The sequence below is a fragment of the Gorilla gorilla genome, chromosome 2, assembly GCF_029281585.2.
Source record: "Gorilla gorilla gorilla isolate KB3781 chromosome 2, NHGRI_mGorGor1-v2.1_pri, whole genome shotgun sequence".
Taxonomy (NCBI): Eukaryota; Metazoa; Chordata; class Mammalia; order Primates; family Hominidae; genus Gorilla; species Gorilla gorilla.
In genome coordinates, this window is record NC_086017.1 from 9,756,489 (window position 1) to 9,776,978 (window position 20,490).

Genomic DNA, 20,490 nt, shown 5'->3' on the forward strand with positions numbered 1-20,490 from the left:
TAAAAACATATACAGTCGTCGTCCCTCAGTATACAGAATTAGTTACAGCCCCCCATCTCTGCATATACCAAAATCCATGCTTACTCACGTTTCGCTGTCACCCCTCTGGAATCCACGTATACGAAAATTCCAAATATTAGTTGGGCATAGTGGCAAGCACCTGTAGTCTCAGCCACGTGGGAGGTTGAGATGGGTGGATCGCTTCAGCCTGGAAGGTTGAGGCTGCAGTCAGCTGCGATAGCACTACTACCCTCCAGCCTTGGACAACAGAGAGAGACCCTGTCTCAGAAAAAAAAACAAAATAAAACAGGTTAGAAATTGTAATGAGGTCTGTTGGGCAAAATTCCATATAAGCAAAGTATAAATTAATAAAGCAAATCGTGATAAATTAGTACGACTGACTTTCTGGAGTTTCTGACAACAAAAGTAAGGAAAATGCAAAACACAAAGACAGAGAGTAAAAAGAGAAATTAGGAAAGCATTCTACATGTTTAATAGGAAGACACTGGTCATGTTCGTGCAGCGGCAGTATGTCGTGACATGACATACCTTGGAGAGAAGTTAACAGATGAGGAAGTTGATAAAAATCAGAGAAGCAAAATACTGGTAGCGACACTCAAGTAAACCACGAAATTTCCATAACTTATGTCAGCAAAGTGGGAATATTGTACAGTGTGTGTTGAAGTTCCTATACAACATTGTTTATCTGCCGTTTGTTTGTTTGTAAGGAATGTATATACTAAAAGTTCTTCTTGCTGTCAAAAGAATATGTGTGAATAAGTCGTTTTAACTTATTCTTCTGTTTTTCTTTTATCTTCCTGCCATCATCCCACAGCCTTACTTTAGAAATTTTTTCTTTAGAAAATTGAACAAGTGCCCCTTGTGGTGGCACATACCTCGAGGATGGGAGACAGGGGTGGAAGGGTCACTTGAGGCCATTAGTTTGACACCAGCCTGGCCAACAAAGTGAGACCCCATGTCTGCAAAACAATTTAAAAATTAGCCAAGTATCGTCATGTATACCTACAGTCCTAGCTACTCAGGAGGCTCAGGTAGGAGTACCCTTAGCCCAGGAGTTCAAGGCTGCAGTGAGCTGTGATAGCACTACTGTACTCAAGCCTGGGTGACAGGGTGAGACCCCATCTCCTAAAATAAAAAACAAAGAAAAAAAGTAATTCAAGTAGCAAGCTGTGTGTGGCTTAGTCTGAATATTTGTAAACTAGAAATTCTCAATCTTTTGGGGTCTAACATCCCTTTACCTTTTTTAACTTTATTGAAGATCTCTAGGACTATTTCTTTCTGTAGATAATTATATTAAAACTAGAAAATAAGACCCAAATTTTTAAATATTATTCATCACATATTAAAGCCATTACATGTTGATATAAGATTTTAAAAATATTTAATATTCATTACATATTAATAATAAAACCATTACATGTTGATATAATACTTTTTTTTCTTTGAGACAAAGTCTTGTTCTTTTGCCGAGGCTGGAGTGAAGTGGCTCAATCTCAGCTCATTGCAACCTCCGCCCCGCAGGTTCAAGTGATTCTCCTACCTCAGCCTCCCAAGTAGCTGGGATTATAGGCGTCCACTACCATGTGCAGCTAATTATTGTATTTTCTTTGTAGAGAAGGAGTTTCACCATGTTGGCAAGGCTGGTCCTGAACTCTTGACCTCAGGTGATCCACCCGCCTGGGTCTCCCTAATTGCTGGGATTACAGGTGTGAGCCACCGCGCCCACCCCGATTAATGTATGTTTTAAAACCCTGATTAGTCAGGCAACAACACCGGGCAGGGGTCTCCTCATTCCCAGCGACGCAAACCCCACTGCACGGCTGAGGGGTTGCAAGGGCTGCAGAGCCAAAAGGCTCTGACTTGAGATATTATTTTACTTGTATTTTTATTTGTATTGTGAGACAGGTACTGCTCTGTCACCCAGACTGGAGTGCAGCTGTGCATTTACAGCTCGCTGCAGCCTCGACCTCCTGGGCTCAAGCCATCTTCCTGCCTCAGTTCCCCAGTAGCTGCTAGTACAGTTGAGTGTCACCATGCCTGGTTATTTTTTTAACTTTTTTGTAGAGTGAGGGTTCTTGCTATGTTGCCCAAGCTGGCCTCAAACTCCTGACCTCAAGAGATCTGCCCACTTCAGCCTCCTGAGTAGCTGAAACTACAAGTACACATCACCATGCCTAGCTACATTTATTTAATGTTGAAAAATATTTTTGTAAAGAGCAGATCTTGCTGTGTTGTCCAGGCTGGTCTTGAACACCTGCCCTTAAAAGATACTCGCACCTCTGCTTACCAAAGAGCTGGGACTACAGGCATGAGCCATTGCAATGAGCCTGAAGAGATTTCTTTAATCTAGCATCCCATACTTGGTAGGATTGGGAAAGGCAGTAGTGTTTTTTAAAATTACTTAATAATTTCAGTAACAATCAAACTCAACCTTGACCGCTGCCTTCTCTCACACCCCATATCCAGTCTGTCAGGAAATCCTGTTGATTGTCTTCGACATCTACTAAAGATCCCCACCCAGCAACTCCCTGGCCTCCTCCCCTACTTCTCCCCTCTGACCATCTCTCAACACCACCACGACCCTGGTCAGGACCACCATCATCTCCCGCCTGGATGTTGCCAAAGCTTGGCCCCCATGCTTCTATCACATCTTCCCACAGTCTTTCTCAACTCAGCAGCCAGAGAATGCTTTTAAATCGGGAGACAGATCATGTCGCCTCTCTGCTCAGAACCCTCCCGCAGTTCCCATCTCAGTCAGAGTAAAAGCCAAAGCCCCACCAATAACCTCCCAGGGCTTATGTGATCTGTACTGATCCCCACCCAGCAACTCCCTGGCTCCCTCCCCTAATTCTCTTCCTCTCTCCATCTGCTCCATGGGCCTCCTTCCAGAGCCAGAGACACACCTCAGACAGTTTATTCTATTGTTTCTGCCTACAATCCTCTTCCCTCAGCACCTTGGCCACCTCCTTCCCCTCCTTCAAATCTTTACTCAATTTTCACTTAGGAGGCCACCCCTGACCATTCTATTTAACATTGCCATCTGTCCCCATGCCCACCATGCTCATTTCTTCTTTCTTTACTTTCTTCTTTCTTTTTTTCAAGATCTCACTGTCACCAAGGCTGGAGTGCAGTGGCAAAATCACAGCTCACTGCAACCTCAAATTTCCAGGCTCAAGCGATCCTCCCACCTCAGCCTCCCAAGTACCTGGGACTCCACGTTCATGCCACCATGCCTGGCTAAATTTTTTAGTATTTTATTTTATTTTATTTTGAGACAGAGTTTCACTCTTCTTGCCCAGGCTGTAGTGCAACGGTGCGATCCCGGCTCACTGCAACCTCCACCTCCCAGATTCAAGTGATTCTCCTGCCTCAGCCTTCCAAGTAGCTGGGATTACAGGTGTGTGCCACCACGCCCAGCTAATTTTTGTATTTTTAGTAGAGCCGGGGTTTCACAATGTTGGCCAGGCTGGTGTCGAACTCCTGACCTCAGGTAATCTGCCCGCTTCGGCCTCCCAAAGTGCTGGAATTACAGGCGTGAGCCACCATGCCTGGCCAATTTTTTCATTTTTTGTAGAGACAAGGTCTTACTATGTTGCCCAGACTGGTCTTGAACTCCCGGCCTCAAGTGATCCTCCTGCCTAAATTCCTAAAGTGCTGGGATTACCGGCATGAGCCATCATGCCTGGCTTCATGTTCATTTCTTCTTGCTGCTGCAACATAGTTTGCAGTTTCCTACATTTAGTGGCTTAAAGCACCACAAATCTACCATCTTACAGTTCTAGGGGCCAGAAACCCAAACTAGGTCTATTAAGGCTAAAGTGAAGGTGTCAGCAGGGCTGCATTCCTTCTGGAGACTCTAATATGTTCCCTTGGCTTTTCCAGCTTCTAGAAGCCACCCCCATTCCTTGGATCATGGCCCCTGACTCCATCTTCAAAGCCAGAGGTGAAGCATCTTCAAATCTCCCTCTCTTACCTCTGCTTTCATCACCACATCTCCTGCTCCAATTCTGAGTCTCCTACTCTTTTTTTTTTATAAAGACCCTTGTGATTGCTGGGCATGGTGGCTCCCACCCAGAATCCCAACACTTTGGGAGGTCAAGGCAGGAGGAACACTTGAGGCCCGAAGTTTGAAACTAGCACGAAAAACACAGACCACCCCCTCTAGAAAAAAATAAAAATAAATATTAGCCCGACATGGTGGTATGCGCCTGTAGTCCCAGCTCCTTGAGAGGCTGAGGTGAGACAATCGATTTAGCTCAGGAGTTTGAGATCAGCCTGGACAACATAACTCAATCTCATCTCTACAAGGACGAGGTGGGAGGATCACTTGAGCCCAGGAATTTGTGGCCAGCCTGGGCAACAAAAGAAGACCCCATCTGGCCAACACGGCCAACCTGGCCACCATGGCAAAACTCTGACTCTACAAAAATGAGCTGGGCATGGGTGACATGCATGTGTAGTCCTAGCTACTTGGGAGGTTGGGATGGGAGGATTGCCTGATCTCAGGAGGCCAAAGCTATAGTGAGCTATGATCACATCACTGCACTCCAGCCTGGATGACACAGGAGATTCTGTCTCAAAAAAAAGAAAAGAAATATATATTTAATCTCTGTCCCTGGTTCATGGCACAGAGCTTCTAAAGCTCTTACAAAGACCTCAGTGATAGATGTGACAGGAACATCTTTTGTTTTAATATTTGGTCTTGGTCCCAGGTTTCTAACACGAGAGCCTCTAAGAACTTTGGGATCTCCAGCATGGTAAGAATGCATTTGGGGATGTTGTTGAGATGACTGGGTGACTGCAAGCTCCTAAATTTTTTCAAGAGGAGGGCTGATTACCACGCAACCACATGGTAAGAGGCTTGGAACTTTCAGCCTCATGCACTGAACTCCAGGAGGAAGAGGGGCTGGAGACCGACTTAATCACCAACAGCCAAAGATTTTATCAATCATGCTTGCATAATAAAGCCTCCATAAACACCCTGAACGGGGTTTGCAGAGCTTTCAGGGTTGCTGGACACAGGAGATGCTGGGAGGGTCGCATGTTCAACAGAGGGCATGGGAGCTCTGTGCCCCTCCGAACTTAACTTGCCCTGGGTATCTTTCTTTTTTTTGAGACAGGATCAGGCTCTTTTGTCCAAACTAGAGTGCAGTGGCACAATCTCAGCTTACTGTAACCTAAGCCTCCCCAGTCCCCAGCTCAAGGTATCCTCTCATCTCAGCTTCCCCAGTAGTTGGAACTCTAGGTGCACAACACCACACCGGTTATTATTATTATTTTTTAATTTTTTATAGAGACAGGTTTTCACCATGTTGCCCAGGCTGGTCTCAAACTCCTGAGTTTAAGCGATCCTCCCACCTTGGCCTCCCAAAGTGCTGAGATTACAGGCATGAGCCACTGCATCCAGCATGCACGTCTCTTTCATTGACTGTTTCTGAGATGTATCCTTCACAATGAACCAGTAATAGGAAATGAACTGGCCAGATGTGGTGGCTCACATCTGTAATCCCAGCACTTTCAGAGGCTGAGGTGGGAGGATCACTTGAGACCAGGAATTTGTGGCCAGCCTGGCCAACACAACAAGACCTCATCTATACAAAAAATAAAAGAAACTAGCCAGATGTGGTGGTGCAGGCACGCAGTCTCAGCTACTAGGGAGCCTGAGGTGGGAGAACCACTGGAGCCCAGACAATCAAGGCTGCAATGAGCTATGACTGCACCATTGCACACCAGCCTGGGCAACAAAATAAGACCCTCTCTCTCAGAAAAAAAGAAAATAAACTGTTTTTCTGAGTTCCGTAAACTGTTCTAGCAAATTATTAAACCCAAGAAGACAGTTATGGGAACCCCTGATTGGTAACAGGTTGGTCAAAAGTATGGTGACAACTTAGGACTTGCCATTGGCATCTGAAGTGAGGATGGCCTCGTGGGACTGAGCCCCTAACTTGTGGGGTCTGTGCTAACTCCAGGTAGTGTCAGAATAAAGTCATGGGATACCCAGTTAATATCCAGAGCACTGAAGAATTTGGTATAGAAACTCCATACATACATTCAGTCAGAAGTGTGTGAGTAGAGACAAACATGGGCTTTTCTGTCACCTACCTGCTTAACTGCATAGGGGAGGCAATATGTGGTGCTCATGAACAAAGCAAACATTAAAGTCAGACCAGACCCAACATTTGACTCAGTCTTAATATCCAGGTGAGCCTGCGCAAATCATTCATTATTCCTAAGGCTTCATCACTCCATTCATAAAATGGGGATAACTGTGGCACCTACATGTGATTCTGTGAGAATTAACGAAATATTATGCTTGGGGTTATTGTGATCATTATACCTGTTCCAAACTATTTGACAAGGACAGTGATGGATGAAGACATCAAAAAATCAGAAACTGCAATGAGGTCTCTCAGGCAAAATTCCATACAAGCAAATTACTGTGTCTACAAAGCATTCCTGCCACACTTAATTCACCATTCCCTGAACAAAATACGCCATCTTCGTCGTTCAGGTCTGTACAGTGCTGGTTTCCCTTCCCGGGCAGTTTGCGCTATCCCATCCCGGCCCATTCCCCATCCCTCCACCTCCCCCTTCCCTCCCCACTCTCATACAACTCTTCCTCATCTTTCAGGACTTGGCTTCAATGTCACCTTAACTGGAAGCTTCTCTCACTCTCCAGAAGAGCTTCCCATTGCACTTGATGCATGCACTATTATTTGATCATTTTTAAGTTACAGTCCAAATCTTTTTGTACCTGAATAACATGTTGCCCAGTCAGTCTCTCTTCCTGGATTCAGAAGTCCTTCATGGTAGATCCAGCTGGAAGTGACAAAAAGACATCTTTTGACATAAACGGATGACACAGACAGACATAAATTCTTAAATGTCTTAAATGTTATGTGAAAATTAAACAGAATTCAAAGACTTCTGGGGAACACTTAGGAAGTTACTGGGAATGTCATAAAGGGTTAATTTGTATTTTATTTTATTTTTTGAGACAGTCTCATTCTGTCACCTAGGCTGGAGTGCAGTGGTGCAATCAGGCTCACTGCAGCCTTGACCACCTGGGCTCAAGTAATCTCACTTAATTTTTATTTGGTTTAAGAAAGTCTTGGTTGAGGGTGGTGGCTTATGCCTGTAATCTCAGCAATTTGGGAGGCTGAGAGAGGTATATTACTTGAGGCCAGCAGTTTGAGATCAGCCTGGGCAATATATTAAGACCCTGCCTCTACCAAAAAACAGAGTGAATGTGTGGAAGACAATTTTTCCACAGACTGGGAGTGAGGGAATAATTTCAGGATGATTCAAGTGCATTACATATATTGTGCACTTTATTTCTATTATTACTACATAGTAATATATAATGAAATGATTCTACAACTCACTATAACGTAGACTCAGTGGGATCTCTGAGCTTGTTTTCCTGCAACTAGACTGTCCATCTGGGGTGATGGGAGACAGTAACAGAATATCAGGCATTAGATTCTCATAAGGAGTACACAACCTAGATCCCTCACATGCACACTTCACGACAGAGTTTGTGCTCCTATGAGAATCTAATGCTGCTGCTGATCTGACAGGACATGGAGCTCAGGTGGTCATGCAAGCGATGGGAGGGGCTAGAAACACAGATGAAGTTTCTCTTCACTCGCCTGCTGCTCACCTCCAGCTCTGTGGCCCTGTGGTTGGAGACCGCTGCTCAAGTGCATTTGAAAGGATCCATCCCACGCCATTCTTCAGAGTCATCTTTACTGCTGCAGTGGTCAACTTGTAGCACCCCTAAGCTCGCAGGACATATGCTTCAACTGGCATTTCACAATCAACAGTATGTGGCAGCTTGAGTCATTGTGAGCTCACTTCCTGGAAATCACCAGCATCCCATATCCCATTAGCAAGGCGCTCAGCACTGCTCCTTGGATAACCAAACCTATTCCCAAATCCCATCTGTGTGCGTCTATCTCCTGGTACCCTTCCTAGCATCAATTCTGTATTTGTAGGAGTCCAATCAGGAGACACAAACCACTCAAAAGTTTAAACTAGAATGAGCAAGATGGCTCACACCTGTAATCCCAGCACTCTGGGAGGCCAAGGTGGGTGGACTGCTTTGAGCTCAGGAGTTTGAGAACAGTCTGGGAAACACGGCGAAACCTCGTCTCTACAAAAAAACACAAAAATCAGCTGGGTGTGGTGGCACTTACCTGTAATCCCAGCTACTCGGGAGGCTGAGGCAGGAGAATTGCTTGAGCCTGGCAGGTGGAGGCTGCAGTGAGCAGAGGTTGTGCCACTGTACTCCAGCCTGGGTGACGGTGTGAGACCTGGTATCAAAAAGAAAAAACGAATATATATATATATATATATATATATGTAAATTTAATATAAAAAGTATTAATTTTGGCCAGGCAAAATGGCTCATGCCTGTAATCCCAGCACTTTGGGAGGCCAAGGCAGACAGATCACCTGAGGTCAGGAGTTCGAGACCAGCCTGACCAGCATAGAGAAACCCCATCTCTACTAAAAATACAAAATTAGCTGGGCATGGTGGCACATGCCTGTAAATCCCAACTACTCGGGAGGCTGAGGCAGGAGAATCGCTTGAACCCGGCAGGTGGAGGTTGCGCTGAGCCGAGATAGCGCCATTGCACTCCAGCCTGGGCAACAAGAGTGAAACTCCATCTCAAAAAAAAAAAAAAGGTATTAATTTTTACAGAGGATCAGCACAATGAGGGACACACTAGCATAAAGTAAAGACAACTCTAGAGAATACGGAACTAGCAGAGGCCAGGCATTGTGGCTCATGCCTGTAATCCCAGCAATTTGGGAAGCCTAGGCAGGAGGATTGCTTGAGGCCAGGAGTTGGAGACCAATCAGTGCTAAATAGTGAGACTCTGTGTCTACCAAAAAAAAAGAGACATTAGCCAGGTGTGGTGGTGGTGCACACCCATAGTTCCAGCTACTTGGGAGTCTGGGATGGGAGAAATCCCTTGAGCCTGGGAAGTCTACACTACAGTGAGCCAAGATTGTGCCACTGCACTCCAGCCTGGGCGACAGAGTGAGACCCTGTCTTAGAAAGAAAAAGGAAAAGAAAGTGTTAATCCCCCTATGGGAATCTCCTCTTCTCCTGCCCTCTCTGGAACCTCACTTGTCGGTTCTTCCTCCCACTTTCCTGTATCTTTAACCTATCCCCCACTTTGAGCTCCTTCCCATCATCATTTAAATTACTCAAACTTCTTCTGTTTTAAAAACCTCTCCCTAAACTCAGGGAGGTCTCCTGCACACCCATTGAGCCATCTGCTCTCCCTGGTGCCTTCTCTACAGCAGCCTGAGCCATGTCTGTAATCCATGAATCTCATCATGTTACTCCCCCATTTACATCACTTCTCCTTGCCTCAGGGATTAAGTCCAAACTCCTTAACAGCCCCTGCTCTGCCCTGCCTTGCAAGGCAGCCTCACTGCTTGCCCCTCTCCATTTCATCTGCTATGGAGTTCAGCTGAGCCTCATCTGCCCCTTGAACACACACTCTTTCTCCTCTGGGAGTCTCTGAAGTGGGTAATATCCTCTGCTTATAATATGCTTCCCCTTAAACCTCTACTCTCTTCCTAGCTAGCTTCGACTCCTCTGTCACTTGTCTGCTTTGGCATCACCTCCTCATAGACTTCTTTGACTCCCGAGATTCTCAGGAGCATGGCAGGTGAAGTGCTCCTCCCATGAATGGATGGAGATTAGGGAGTGTGTGTTATTCATGCTTAATTCACCAGTGCTTAGCTGAGTACCTGGCATAAAATAGTTACTGTGGTGGCCAAAGTAATAACCCCCACCACCACCAATTGCTCATGTCCTATGTTACACAGCACAATTACACAGGAAGGCGGAATTAAGAGTGCAGATAAAATTAATGTTGCTCATCAGCTGACCTTAAAACAAGATTATCCTGGAGTATCTAGGAGAGCCCATGTAATTACAAGCATTCTTTAAAACTGGAAGAGGGAGGCAGAAGGTTAAGAACCAGAGACGGTGGGCACAATGGCTCATGCCTGTAATACCAATACTTTGGGAGGCCAGGGCAGGAAAATCCCTTGAGTGCAGGAGTTCAAGGTCAGCCGTGGCAACATACTGAGGTCCCATCTCTACAACAAAATAAAAACAAAATTCACTGAGTGTCATGATGCTTACCTGTAGTCCCAGCTACGGGAAGGCTGACATGGTAGGATTGCTTCAGCCTGGGAGTTTGAGGCTATAATGAGCCATGATAGGAGCACTGAACTCCATCCTGAGTGACAGGGCAAGGTCCTGTTTCTGAAGGAAAAAAGGACATTGGAATCAGGGTCCTCTCCATCCTGAGGTGCCTACAAGGCATCTCTCTCTGCAAATGAGTAAACATCACCCTCCAACTCCTTACAGAGTGGAGCAACAGGAAAACTCCTTCACCTCATTTCTGTGCTGCTTGGGAGGCCTGGACAGCCCAATAACCAGCTCCTTGCTGATGAAGCAATCAGGAAATGGCTCGAGTTGAGCTAAGGAGAATTTGGGTCCTTCTTTTGGTTCTCAGTAGGCAGGGTAGGGGCCAGGCATGGTGGCTCATACCTGTAATCCTTGCACTGTGGGGGGCCAAGGTGAGAGGATTGCTTGAGGCCAGGAGCTCAAGACCAGCCTGGACAACACAGCAAGACCTGGGTGGCATACACCTGTGGTCCCTACTACTTGGTAGGATGAGGTGGGAGGATTGATCACTTGATCCCAGGAGTTTCAGGCTGCAGTGAGCCATGATCACACCACTGCACTTCAGCCTGGGTGACAGAGCCAGACCATGTCACAAAAACTTAGAAAGAAAAAAAAAAGAGAGAGAGGGAGAGAGACTATACACAGGCACCACCACATTTGGCTAATTTTTAAATATTCTGTAGAGACAAGGTCTTGCTATGTTGCCCAGACTAGTCTAAAACTCCTGGCATCAGGCTGGGCATGGTGGCTCATGCTTGTAATCCCAGCACTTTGGGAAGCTAAGGCAGGCAAATCTCCTGAAGTCTGGAGTTCGAGACCAGCCTGGCCAACATGGTGAAACTCTGACTCTATCAAAAATACAAAAATTAGCTGGGCAGTAGTGGCGTGTACCTGTAGTCTCACCTACTCAGGAGGCTGAGGCAGGAGAATCACTTGAACCTGGGAGGTGGAGGTTGCAGTGGACCCCATCACTGCACTCCACCCTGGGTGACAGAGCAAGACTCTGTCAAGAACAACAACAACAACAAAAACAAAACAACAACAACAAAAAAAAAACTCCTGGCATCTAGACATCTTCCTGTCTTAGCCTCCCAATGCCCTGGGATTATACTGTTTCCTATAATTGAAGACACTTGTTCTTATACTGCTTTAAGGTATAAAGGAAGAAAAAAAAAAAGATAACGGCAAATGTTGGTGAAGGCCGGGCATGGTGGCAGCCTGTAATTCCAGAACTTATGGAGGCTGATGAACTTAGGTAGAACCTTGTTTACTAGAGTATTAGGCATGGGTTTGGGCAACTATTCTAACCAGAGAAACTGGCTTCAGTGAGGGCAAGTTGGCAATCCAAGGTATAGCATGCATAGGGCTGGCAAAATTCAGGGTGACTGAAGCAAAAGCTTCAGAACCAGAAAGACCACATCTGGGGGTAGAGCACAAAACTCTCAAGAGATGAATCTTTGTAAGAGTGAGGCAGAACTATATAGCAGTTTTAGGAGATCTGTTGGTGCCCAGCAAGAGCTCCAAATGGGCTATATGCAGGGATGCAGGCTGTAGTCTCAGGAGAGGAGGGTCACAAAAGTCATTCAGTCCAAGACCTCAAACTGTGTTCTCTACTAAAAGGAATCAAGGTTCCCTAGAGAAATGGCTGACTCCATGTATGGTGCAGTATATTGATCCTGGAACATCTTTTTTGCCAGAAAGCAAGGAAGCCATCAAAGTCCAACAGGATCACATCAAAAAGACATGAAAGTCAACTTGAAGAGTAATTATTAACCTAGATGAGACAATGTAAGCATCCAAAACAATAAAGACTGCAATGGCCTGAAACACATAAAATGCAAACAATAATCTATGAGTTCATAATGGTATTCAAAAAAAAAACTACTGGTCATTAGAGGGAAGGTTACTAGGTCACTAACTTACTACTCTGAAAAGTGACTTAAGATGAGAGGTAGGGTGGAGAATTAGCTATTTATTCAGTCTCTCCTGTACAAACATAAATTTTTAGGGAGATTGAAGCAGATGAAACAAATCTGGAAAAATGGAGGTAACTGCTTAATCTGCGGGTTGGGTGCATGGAGGTTCAACATATTTCTTTTGTGTATATTTGAACCCCCTACAAAAAAAACACAAGACAGAATGTGAGCCAAGCAGCTTAGGGTTTAGGCAAGGCTTCTGCCTACAAGAGACACCAGGATATGAGGGGTAGTTTTAGCCCTAATGGGCTGAGCCAACTGGAGGTATACAGGGAAGTGCTAAATTGCAGAGGTATCATGTTGCCCAGCACTTGATCAAATCCTAGATCCTAGGTCTGCTTGGTAGCATGCTTCCTAGGTAGTGGATCTGAGGCTACCTATAGAACTTCCTTTGCAGTCATAATTCGCTCAGAAACTACAAAAGTGCTTGCTCTTGAAAATGGAGTCTTTGTCCATTTCATGCTTCTATAAAAGAATACCACAGACTGCATAATTTATAAAAAGGAAAAAAGGAAGGAAAGAAAAAAGGAAGGAAGGAGGGAAGGAGGGAAAAAGGGAAGGAGGGAATGAAAGGAAGGAAGGGAAAGAGAGAAAGAGGAAAGGAGGAAGGGAGGGAAGGAGGGAGGGAGGGAGGGAGAGAGGGAGGGAGGGGAAGGGAAGAAAAGGGAAGAGAAGGGAAATGAGGAAGAAAAGCAAAGGAAAGGAATAAATTTTATTTCTTAACAGTTCTGGATGTTAGGAAGTCCAAGGTTGAGGGGCCTGCATCTGGTAAGGGTCTTCTTGCTGCATCATCCCACTACAGAAGGCAGAAGGAAAAGAGAGTGCAAGAAAGCAAGAGGGCAAAAGGGGCTGAACTCTGTTTTATAATAAGCCCACTCTGTGATTACTAATCTATTACCACAATAACAACATTAACTCATTCATGAAGGCTATTTTATTAGGCCCCACATCCCAACTGTTCCATTGAGGATTCAGTTTCCAGCACATAAACTTTGGGGGACACATTTAAACCATAGCAGAGCACTTAGGTTAATTCAACTAAGAGGAGCTGGGAAAATCAAAGGCATGAGAAAGACAGCAAAAGCTAGCAGAGAGAAATGCATAGGTTAAGGAAAAAAGTCACAGTGAATCCTGTAGTGCAGGCTACTTTATCAAAAGCACCTAAAAAAGATCTCATTAACTCCCCCAGCTCACCTCCACCCACATCTAAAGAGCCACACACAGCACCACCAAAGGCAGCACAATGAGAACAGCATTCTCCTCAACAGACAAGCTGGGAGTATCTAGACACCTGACCTCAATAGCTCCAGAACAGCCCTAAAACATTTCCTCCCTAACCACCACTCAAGTCACCAGCTTGGAAAGTATTAAGAAAACCCAAATCCTGACACACCACTATGAAACAACTTAAAACAGCAAAGAACAACCCATTTAAACAGCAATGCCAGCTGTTGGGAAAAAATGGAACAATGAGTAGAGGAGAAACAGACCTCTCAGGGTCCACCAAGACCCAGTCTCTCAGCTTCAGCACTTTTAAATGCAGAATCCACACCCCTCTGGGGCCTGTGGAGCTCCACAAGGCATGTCGTCCTCAAAGATAAATGAGCAGGCAAGCTGGCTAGAAAACCACTAAGGGTATTATTCTTTAAAGAATCTTTATAGGGTCAAAGAGGAATGGGTCTTAACTGGCTATGTGAACTCCCCACAGATTCTGAGGATGATGTCAGTATCCCTTTCCAGATGTGTTTAACACTTTGCAGTCACTTGTATTCCTGCCACTGAGTGCCAGTGCTTTGCTAATTTGAACTGACTCCAGCTCACGCTGACCCCAGCTCCCTGGATGTTACCATTAGCCAAGACTGTCACCCATACTGTACCCTTTCAAAGAGTCCTAAAAACAGCTCTTCACCTACTCTTCCAAGACAAGTAAAAATGTCTGCCAAAGAAATGGGGAAAAAAGATTCAGAGAGTGAAAACAATTAATATACTAACAAGAGAGCAAAAAGCAAAGGGGGAGGAGAAACTAGGAAAATCATATATGGGCTCTCACCTATTTCCAAAGCTGGGCTAATGTCCTTTTGCTTGTGTCTGAATAAGGCACCAATTTTAAGCTGCTAATGAAAAAAAAAGAAAAAGAGAAAGAAGCAGGCCCAGGCTGGGCGCAGTGGCTCATGCCTGTAATCCCAGAACTTTGGGAGGCCGAGGCGGGTGGATCACCCAAGGTCAGGAGTTCTAGACCAGCCTGGTCAACATGGTGAAACACCATCTCTACTAAAAATACAAAAAATTAGCCAGGCATGGTGGCGCATGCCTGTAAATACAGCTACTAAGGAGGCTGAGGCAGGAGAATTGCTTGAACCTGGAAGGCAGAGAATGTGGTGACCTGAGATCACATCATTGCCCTCAAGCACGGCAATGAGAACAAAATTCGGTAAAAACAAAACAAAACAAAACCACCATAAAATAACTCAGACTTAATTAAATACAACCCTAGTGGTGAATGACTAAAGATGGATTACTCATAACAGTCCAATAAGAATCCAGGAATCTTACCTTTTAATAACAAAAAAATCCTTTTCTTCAAAAGTAACATCCTCTCAAGGCCAGGAATTCCATTAGTAGAAAGCCTTCCTAAAAAACAAAATTCCTGGCCAGACATGGGTTCACGTCTGTAATCTCAGCACTCTGGGAGGCCGAGGCGGGAAGATCACTTGATGTCAGGAGTCGAGGCGGGAAGATCACTTGATGTCAGGAGTTCGAGACTGGCCCCGCCAACATGGTGAAACCCCATCTCCACTAAAAATACAAAAATTAGCCTGGTGTGGTGGTGGGCACCTGTAATCCCAGCGACTTGGGAGGCTAAGGCAGGAGAATTTCTTGAACCCAGGAGGCAGAGGTTGCAGTGACCAGCAAGGTTGCACCATTGCACCCCAGCCTGGGCGATAAGAGTGAAAACTCCATCTCAAAAAAAAAAAAAAAAATTCCTTTGGGAAGGCCTTCTACATAAAAATCTTCAACATGAGACTGGAAGAAAGGGTATGGGATCATCACCGGACCTTTGGCTTTTACATCTCGAGCTATAAGAACAAAAAGAAAAAGGGATATCATTTAAAAACAGTATGTAGAAAAGAATAATTATTGAATCTGTACTGGTCTTTAACTTTTACACTTTGATCTTTAATTCTGTTATTGTGATTGATTCCAAAGAAAAATAGTATGAGTAAAATAAAAAGAACACCAAAAGTGCTAATATTCTGTTTACCAAAGTCTGTAGTGAAATATCCCATTAAATCCAAGTGCAGTGACACACCCATAATCCCAAGCACTTTGGGAGGCTGAGGCGGGTGAATCTCCTGAAGTCAGGAGTTCAAGGCCAGCCTGGCCAACATGGTGAAACCCCAACTCCACTACAAATACAAAAATTAGGCAGGCGTGGTGGCAGAGGCCTGTAATCCCAGCTACTTAGGAGGCTGAGGCAGGGAGAATTGCTTGAACCCAGGAGGTGAGCTTGCCATGAGCTGAGATCATACCACTGCACTCCAGCGTGGGCAACAGAACAAAACTTCAACCTCCAAAAAAAAAAAAAAAAACCAGCTAGCAGGTGACATTTGCTATGGGGAGACTAGGGATATGATCTTGCTGCAATCCTTCCATTTTAATAAATCTAAACGGTGTGAATCCATTCTGTTTCATCCCCACTCCACTCCAGAGCCAAAACAAGAAAATCAATTATATTTCTAGTTCTTTAAAAACATATCTAACTAAATCATCTAATTAAAAGATAATATGCATGGTTCCATACTCTAAAAGAAAACTTATGTCCTGCATATCATGGACATTTGATGAATGCTTATTCAGTTGACTGGTGTAGACTTCAATAATAACCTGTTCAATGCATTATGCCAGATGAATCTTGCATCTCAAAAGTAGAACAAATATTGTTCGTTCAGTTTTGTCTGCCCATAAATGCAATATTTACTAATAAAAAGAAAATGAGTTTATTGTTCTAGAGAGTATGAGAATTTTGACAACATGAATTCTCCTATCCTAGGACATAATTAATACTTAGAGGCATACTATTTCATGTGGAAGCTACCATTAAATCAATGTTAAGTGTTAATTACCTCACATAATCTTCTAATCTGACGTAAGACTGAAGACGTACCTCACAAAGCTGATTTATCAAGTTGTAAATCTTCACCTGTTGAATTCATAAGTTCATGCCTGAAAGGTGAGAATAAATACTTAATATTCACTAGGCAATATTCAGCAAAGTAATATCCACTACTACATATTTAATATTTCATCATGAACTGCGGGTGTGAAGAGAAAAGACAGGCTGGGCACAGTGGCTCACACCTGTAATCCCAGCAGTTTGGGAGGCCGAGGCAGGCAGATCATGAGGTCAGGAGTTTGAGACCAGCCTGGCCAACATGGTAAAACCACGTCTGTACTAAAAGTACAATAATTAGCTGGGCATGGTGGCAGGCACCTGTAATACCAGCTACTCGGGAGGCTGAGGCAGGAGAATTGCCTGAACCCAGGAGGTGGAGGTTGCAGAAACCATTATCATGCCACTGCATTCCAGCCTGGGCAAGAGAGCAAGATTCTGTCTCAATCAATCAATCAATAAAAATATAAGGAGGAAGCATTTACTGTGTATTTATATGTCTGGTATTATGTGAAGCACTTCACTATCTTATCAAATCTTCGGGACAGATCTTCAGTTCTCATGACCACAAAAGAGGATACTAAGGCTCAGACAGGAGAAGAGACGTGGCCAGCCTGTGTCCCCAGGGCCTATGGTCTTACCACTAGGTTACAGTGTTTCCAGATATCACATGTTGTGAGATTTTTGCTTTAAAATGAACCAAAAAAAAACCAAAGGTGAAAAAGGCATAAGCTATTAAAAAGTGGGAGAAACACTAAGAGAACCTTAAGCATGTAACTAAAAATATCATGGAAATGTTATTGAATTCATTAGCAAACTTAGTGCTAGGTTTTCACTGAGGAGTAGGTTATATTACTCACAATGAAGAAAAATGTTCATTTTAAGTACATTAACATAAATACCATCAATATTGTTTATCATGTTTAAATGTTCACTTAAAGCAATTCAGTTAAAATTCTGCATATCATACAATTTTATAGTTTGCTAGGAGGTTACAAGTAAATAGTCACCCAAATAAAAACATCTTGTTTTCCACTGGTTGTTGCTCTTTTTAGGTGAGCATTTGATGTATACCAACAGAGAGAGGATAATAACAAATCGCCAATTTCTTTCATCACTATATAAAGGTGGGTTCAGGATAGAATAGTATCAGGGCAATGATGAATTTGAAATCTAACATCAATTCAGTGATGCATCAAGATAAAAGTAGAGACAATAGGGGCACCTTGGTGAGTACTGAACATTTTATTTATTTATTTATTTTGAGATGGAGTTTTGCTCTTTTTGCCCAGGCTAGAGTGCAATGGTGCAACCTCGGCTCACCGCAACCTCTGCCTCCTGGGTTCAAGTGATTCTCCTGCCTTGGCCTCCCGAATAGCTGGGATTACAGACATGCACCACTACACCCGTCTAATTTTGTATTTTTAGTAGAGACGGGGTTTCTCCATATTGGTCAGGCTGGTCTCGAACTCCCGACCTAGATATCTGCCTGCCTTGGCCTCCCAAAGTGCTGGGATTACAGGTGTGAGCCACTGCGCCCAGATGAATTCCAAATTTAACAAAGCAGACTAAGAGAAACAATTCATTTAAAAAAATAATATTTGGCCATGCATGGCGGTTCACACCTGTAATCCCAGCACTTTGGGAGGCTGAGGTGAGTGGATCAGGACATCAGCAGTTCAAGACCAGCCTAGCCAAGATCATCAAACCCCGTCTCTACTAAAAATACAAAAATCAGCCAGGCGTGGTGGCTGGTGCCTGTAATCCTAGCTGCTTGGGAGGCTGAGGCAGAGAACTGCTTGAACCCGGGAGGCGGAGGTTGCAGTGAGCCGAGATCGTGCCACTGCACTCCAGCCTGGGCGACAGAGTGAGGCTCTGTCTCAAAAAAAAATAAATAAATAATTCAATGAAATCCCTAAGATCCAGGGCTTTGCAATAAATATGTAAATAAATTTCCAATCTCCATACTGAAAGTTTAAAAGAAATGCTAACTAATAACTAAAGAAATACAACTTTTCCTCAGCTTTGCAGCAATCTAGAAACAAAGTGTGTAGACACTACAAAGCACCTTACAAGGAGAAACGTGTAAGGATGGCATGACTCGCCGGCAGCCCTGGGCTTGTCCACGGTACCCCCATGATGAACAGTAACTCCACTGTGTAAACGCCCATGAACATAAGATTACAGGACTTTTCCAGTTTAGACATACCATATTTTCTTTCAGACAATTCTTCAATTTGTTTACGTAGATCAGCGATACGATGATTCCATTTCTCTGAAAATCAAGCAAAAGTTGCTTCTCAATAATACGTCCCTATGTCAGAGCAGCACTAACGTATAATGACTGATTTCATATATTTTACATTCTAACAGTCCATGTCATTTTATTGCTTTCAAGAAAAAAATTCCCCTTTTTGGTGGTTCTTAGAATTGGTTTAATGGGAGACTATTAGAGAAGCTGAAAAGCAGGAAGGCAGAAAAGTTCAATCAAATTAAACACAATAACAGGGAGGTCACAATGAGGCGGTCTCCAGGGGTCTTTTAGCAAACGTCCTAAAATATGTCTCAGCTGTGTGAAATAAGACTTTACAGCAGCCAGGTGCAGTGGTGCAGGCCTGTAATCCCAGCACTTTGGCAGCAGAGGCAGGCGGATCGCTTTGAGCTCAGGGCAACATAGCCAAAACCCCCCTCCCTAGCCCCACCCCCACCCCGTCCCTACCAAAAATACAAAACAGCAGAGCATGGTGGCGGGCGCCTGTAGTCCCAGCTACTCAGGAGGCTGAGGCAGGAGAATTGTTTGAACCCAGGGGGGCGGAGGTTGCAGTGAACTGAGATTCCACCACTGCACTCCAGCCTGGGTGACAGAGCGACGCTCCATCTCGAAAACAAAACAAAACAAAAAAACCCCACCTGAAGGTTTCCAGTTCTGCCAGCAGTCTCCCATCCAACCCCCAGAAGCAGACATTCCATTGCTGTGGGCCATGGACAGGCAGAAGGAAGCACCTTCTCACGGCAGAGGCCTACCCAGGAGAAACCCAAGGGAAGGCACTGCTGGGCTGGCCCCTCTCTGTCAAGGCCATATTTTTTTTTTTTTTTTTTTGAGGCCAGTTTCACTCTGTCTCCCAGACTGGAGTGCAGGGCCACAATCTCGGCTCACTTCGACCTCTGCCTCCCCAGTTCAAGTGATTCTCCTGCCTCAGTCTCCTGAGTAGCTGGGATTACAGGAGTGTAGCATGCCTAGCTAATTTTTGTATTTCTAGTAGAGATGCGGTTTTGCCATGTTGCCCAGGCTGGACTCGAACTCCTTGCCTCAAGTAGTCCACCTGTCTCAGCCCCGCAAAGTGCTGGTATTACAGGAGTGAGCCACTGCACCCAGCATTTGCCAAGACCTTTGATGGCAAGCTTTTTCCAGGTGATCAGTCCTTGTCTGGTCTGGCTCTGCCCCACTCTCCTTCTCACCTAGTTGGAATCCCTAGCTACTTTTCAGTAGAGCAGAGTGTGTACCCCAATCCCAGCTTGGTTCAGATCTGCATTTAGCTCATGGAACCTGGCTGCTCCCCAGGTCCTGAAGAAAAAAACGGTCTCTCTGTGGGTATGATGAAGGATGGGCCTGTCCCCAGGACCCTGTGAGACGGAAGCCCAATGTCCCACCAGGTTGGCAGGGCTGGGGAAGGGAAACTGTTATGGCAGCCCCAAGAAAAAAAAGAGGCAGCAGAGGGAGCAGGACAGCGCTCACATGGAACTCATGCCACTGCCTGAGGGGAGGGAGGAGTGCATGCCAGTGACATCAGGGGGCAGAGAGGCGCAGTTCCAGGGCGGCTTTCCCCCTCACTTCCTGCCATGTTACTCTGATCGCCTCCAGGTGAGCCTGCCCACTTTGTGCCCAGGGGCCTGTAGAAAACCACAGCTCCCCATGGTTATGGCCCCAGGAGTGGGGCAGAGCAGGGAGGAGTCCTGGACAGAGGAGAGGCAGGGGCAGGAGGGAGTGGGCCTCAAACTCCAGGAGGGGGCCCTTCTCATGGGTCCTGCTTTCTGGCTTCTCCTTCCTTACCCCTGGGCTGATCACTTGGGGAAGAACTGAGACAAAGTTTCTCACCCTCAGG

At 44.9% G+C, this 20,490-nt stretch overlaps 1 long non-coding RNA gene across 11 annotated transcripts in view; it reads right to left on the bottom strand.

Annotated features, from left to right (window-relative positions):
- Positions 1–20,490, bottom strand: part of LOC134758023 (uncharacterized) — a 371,496-nt gene that overhangs the window by 341,455 nt on the left and 9,551 nt on the right. For 2 of the 11 annotated variants that reach the window (XR_010132727.1, XR_010132726.1), the window contains exons 1-5: positions 14,770–15,258; positions 10,193–10,315; positions 7,685–8,336; positions 6,776–6,840; positions 89–279 (exon numbers count right to left, since the gene is read on the bottom strand). This is a non-coding gene — a long non-coding RNA (uncharacterized lncRNA). Of the gene's footprint in view, positions 1–88; positions 280–986; positions 1,147–6,775; positions 6,841–7,684; positions 8,337–10,192; positions 10,316–14,769; positions 15,284–18,596; positions 18,663–20,490 lie in introns of those variants that run through there. The other 9 variants (XR_010132725.1, XR_010132730.1, XR_010132734.1 and 6 more) reach the window with 9 other exon arrangements.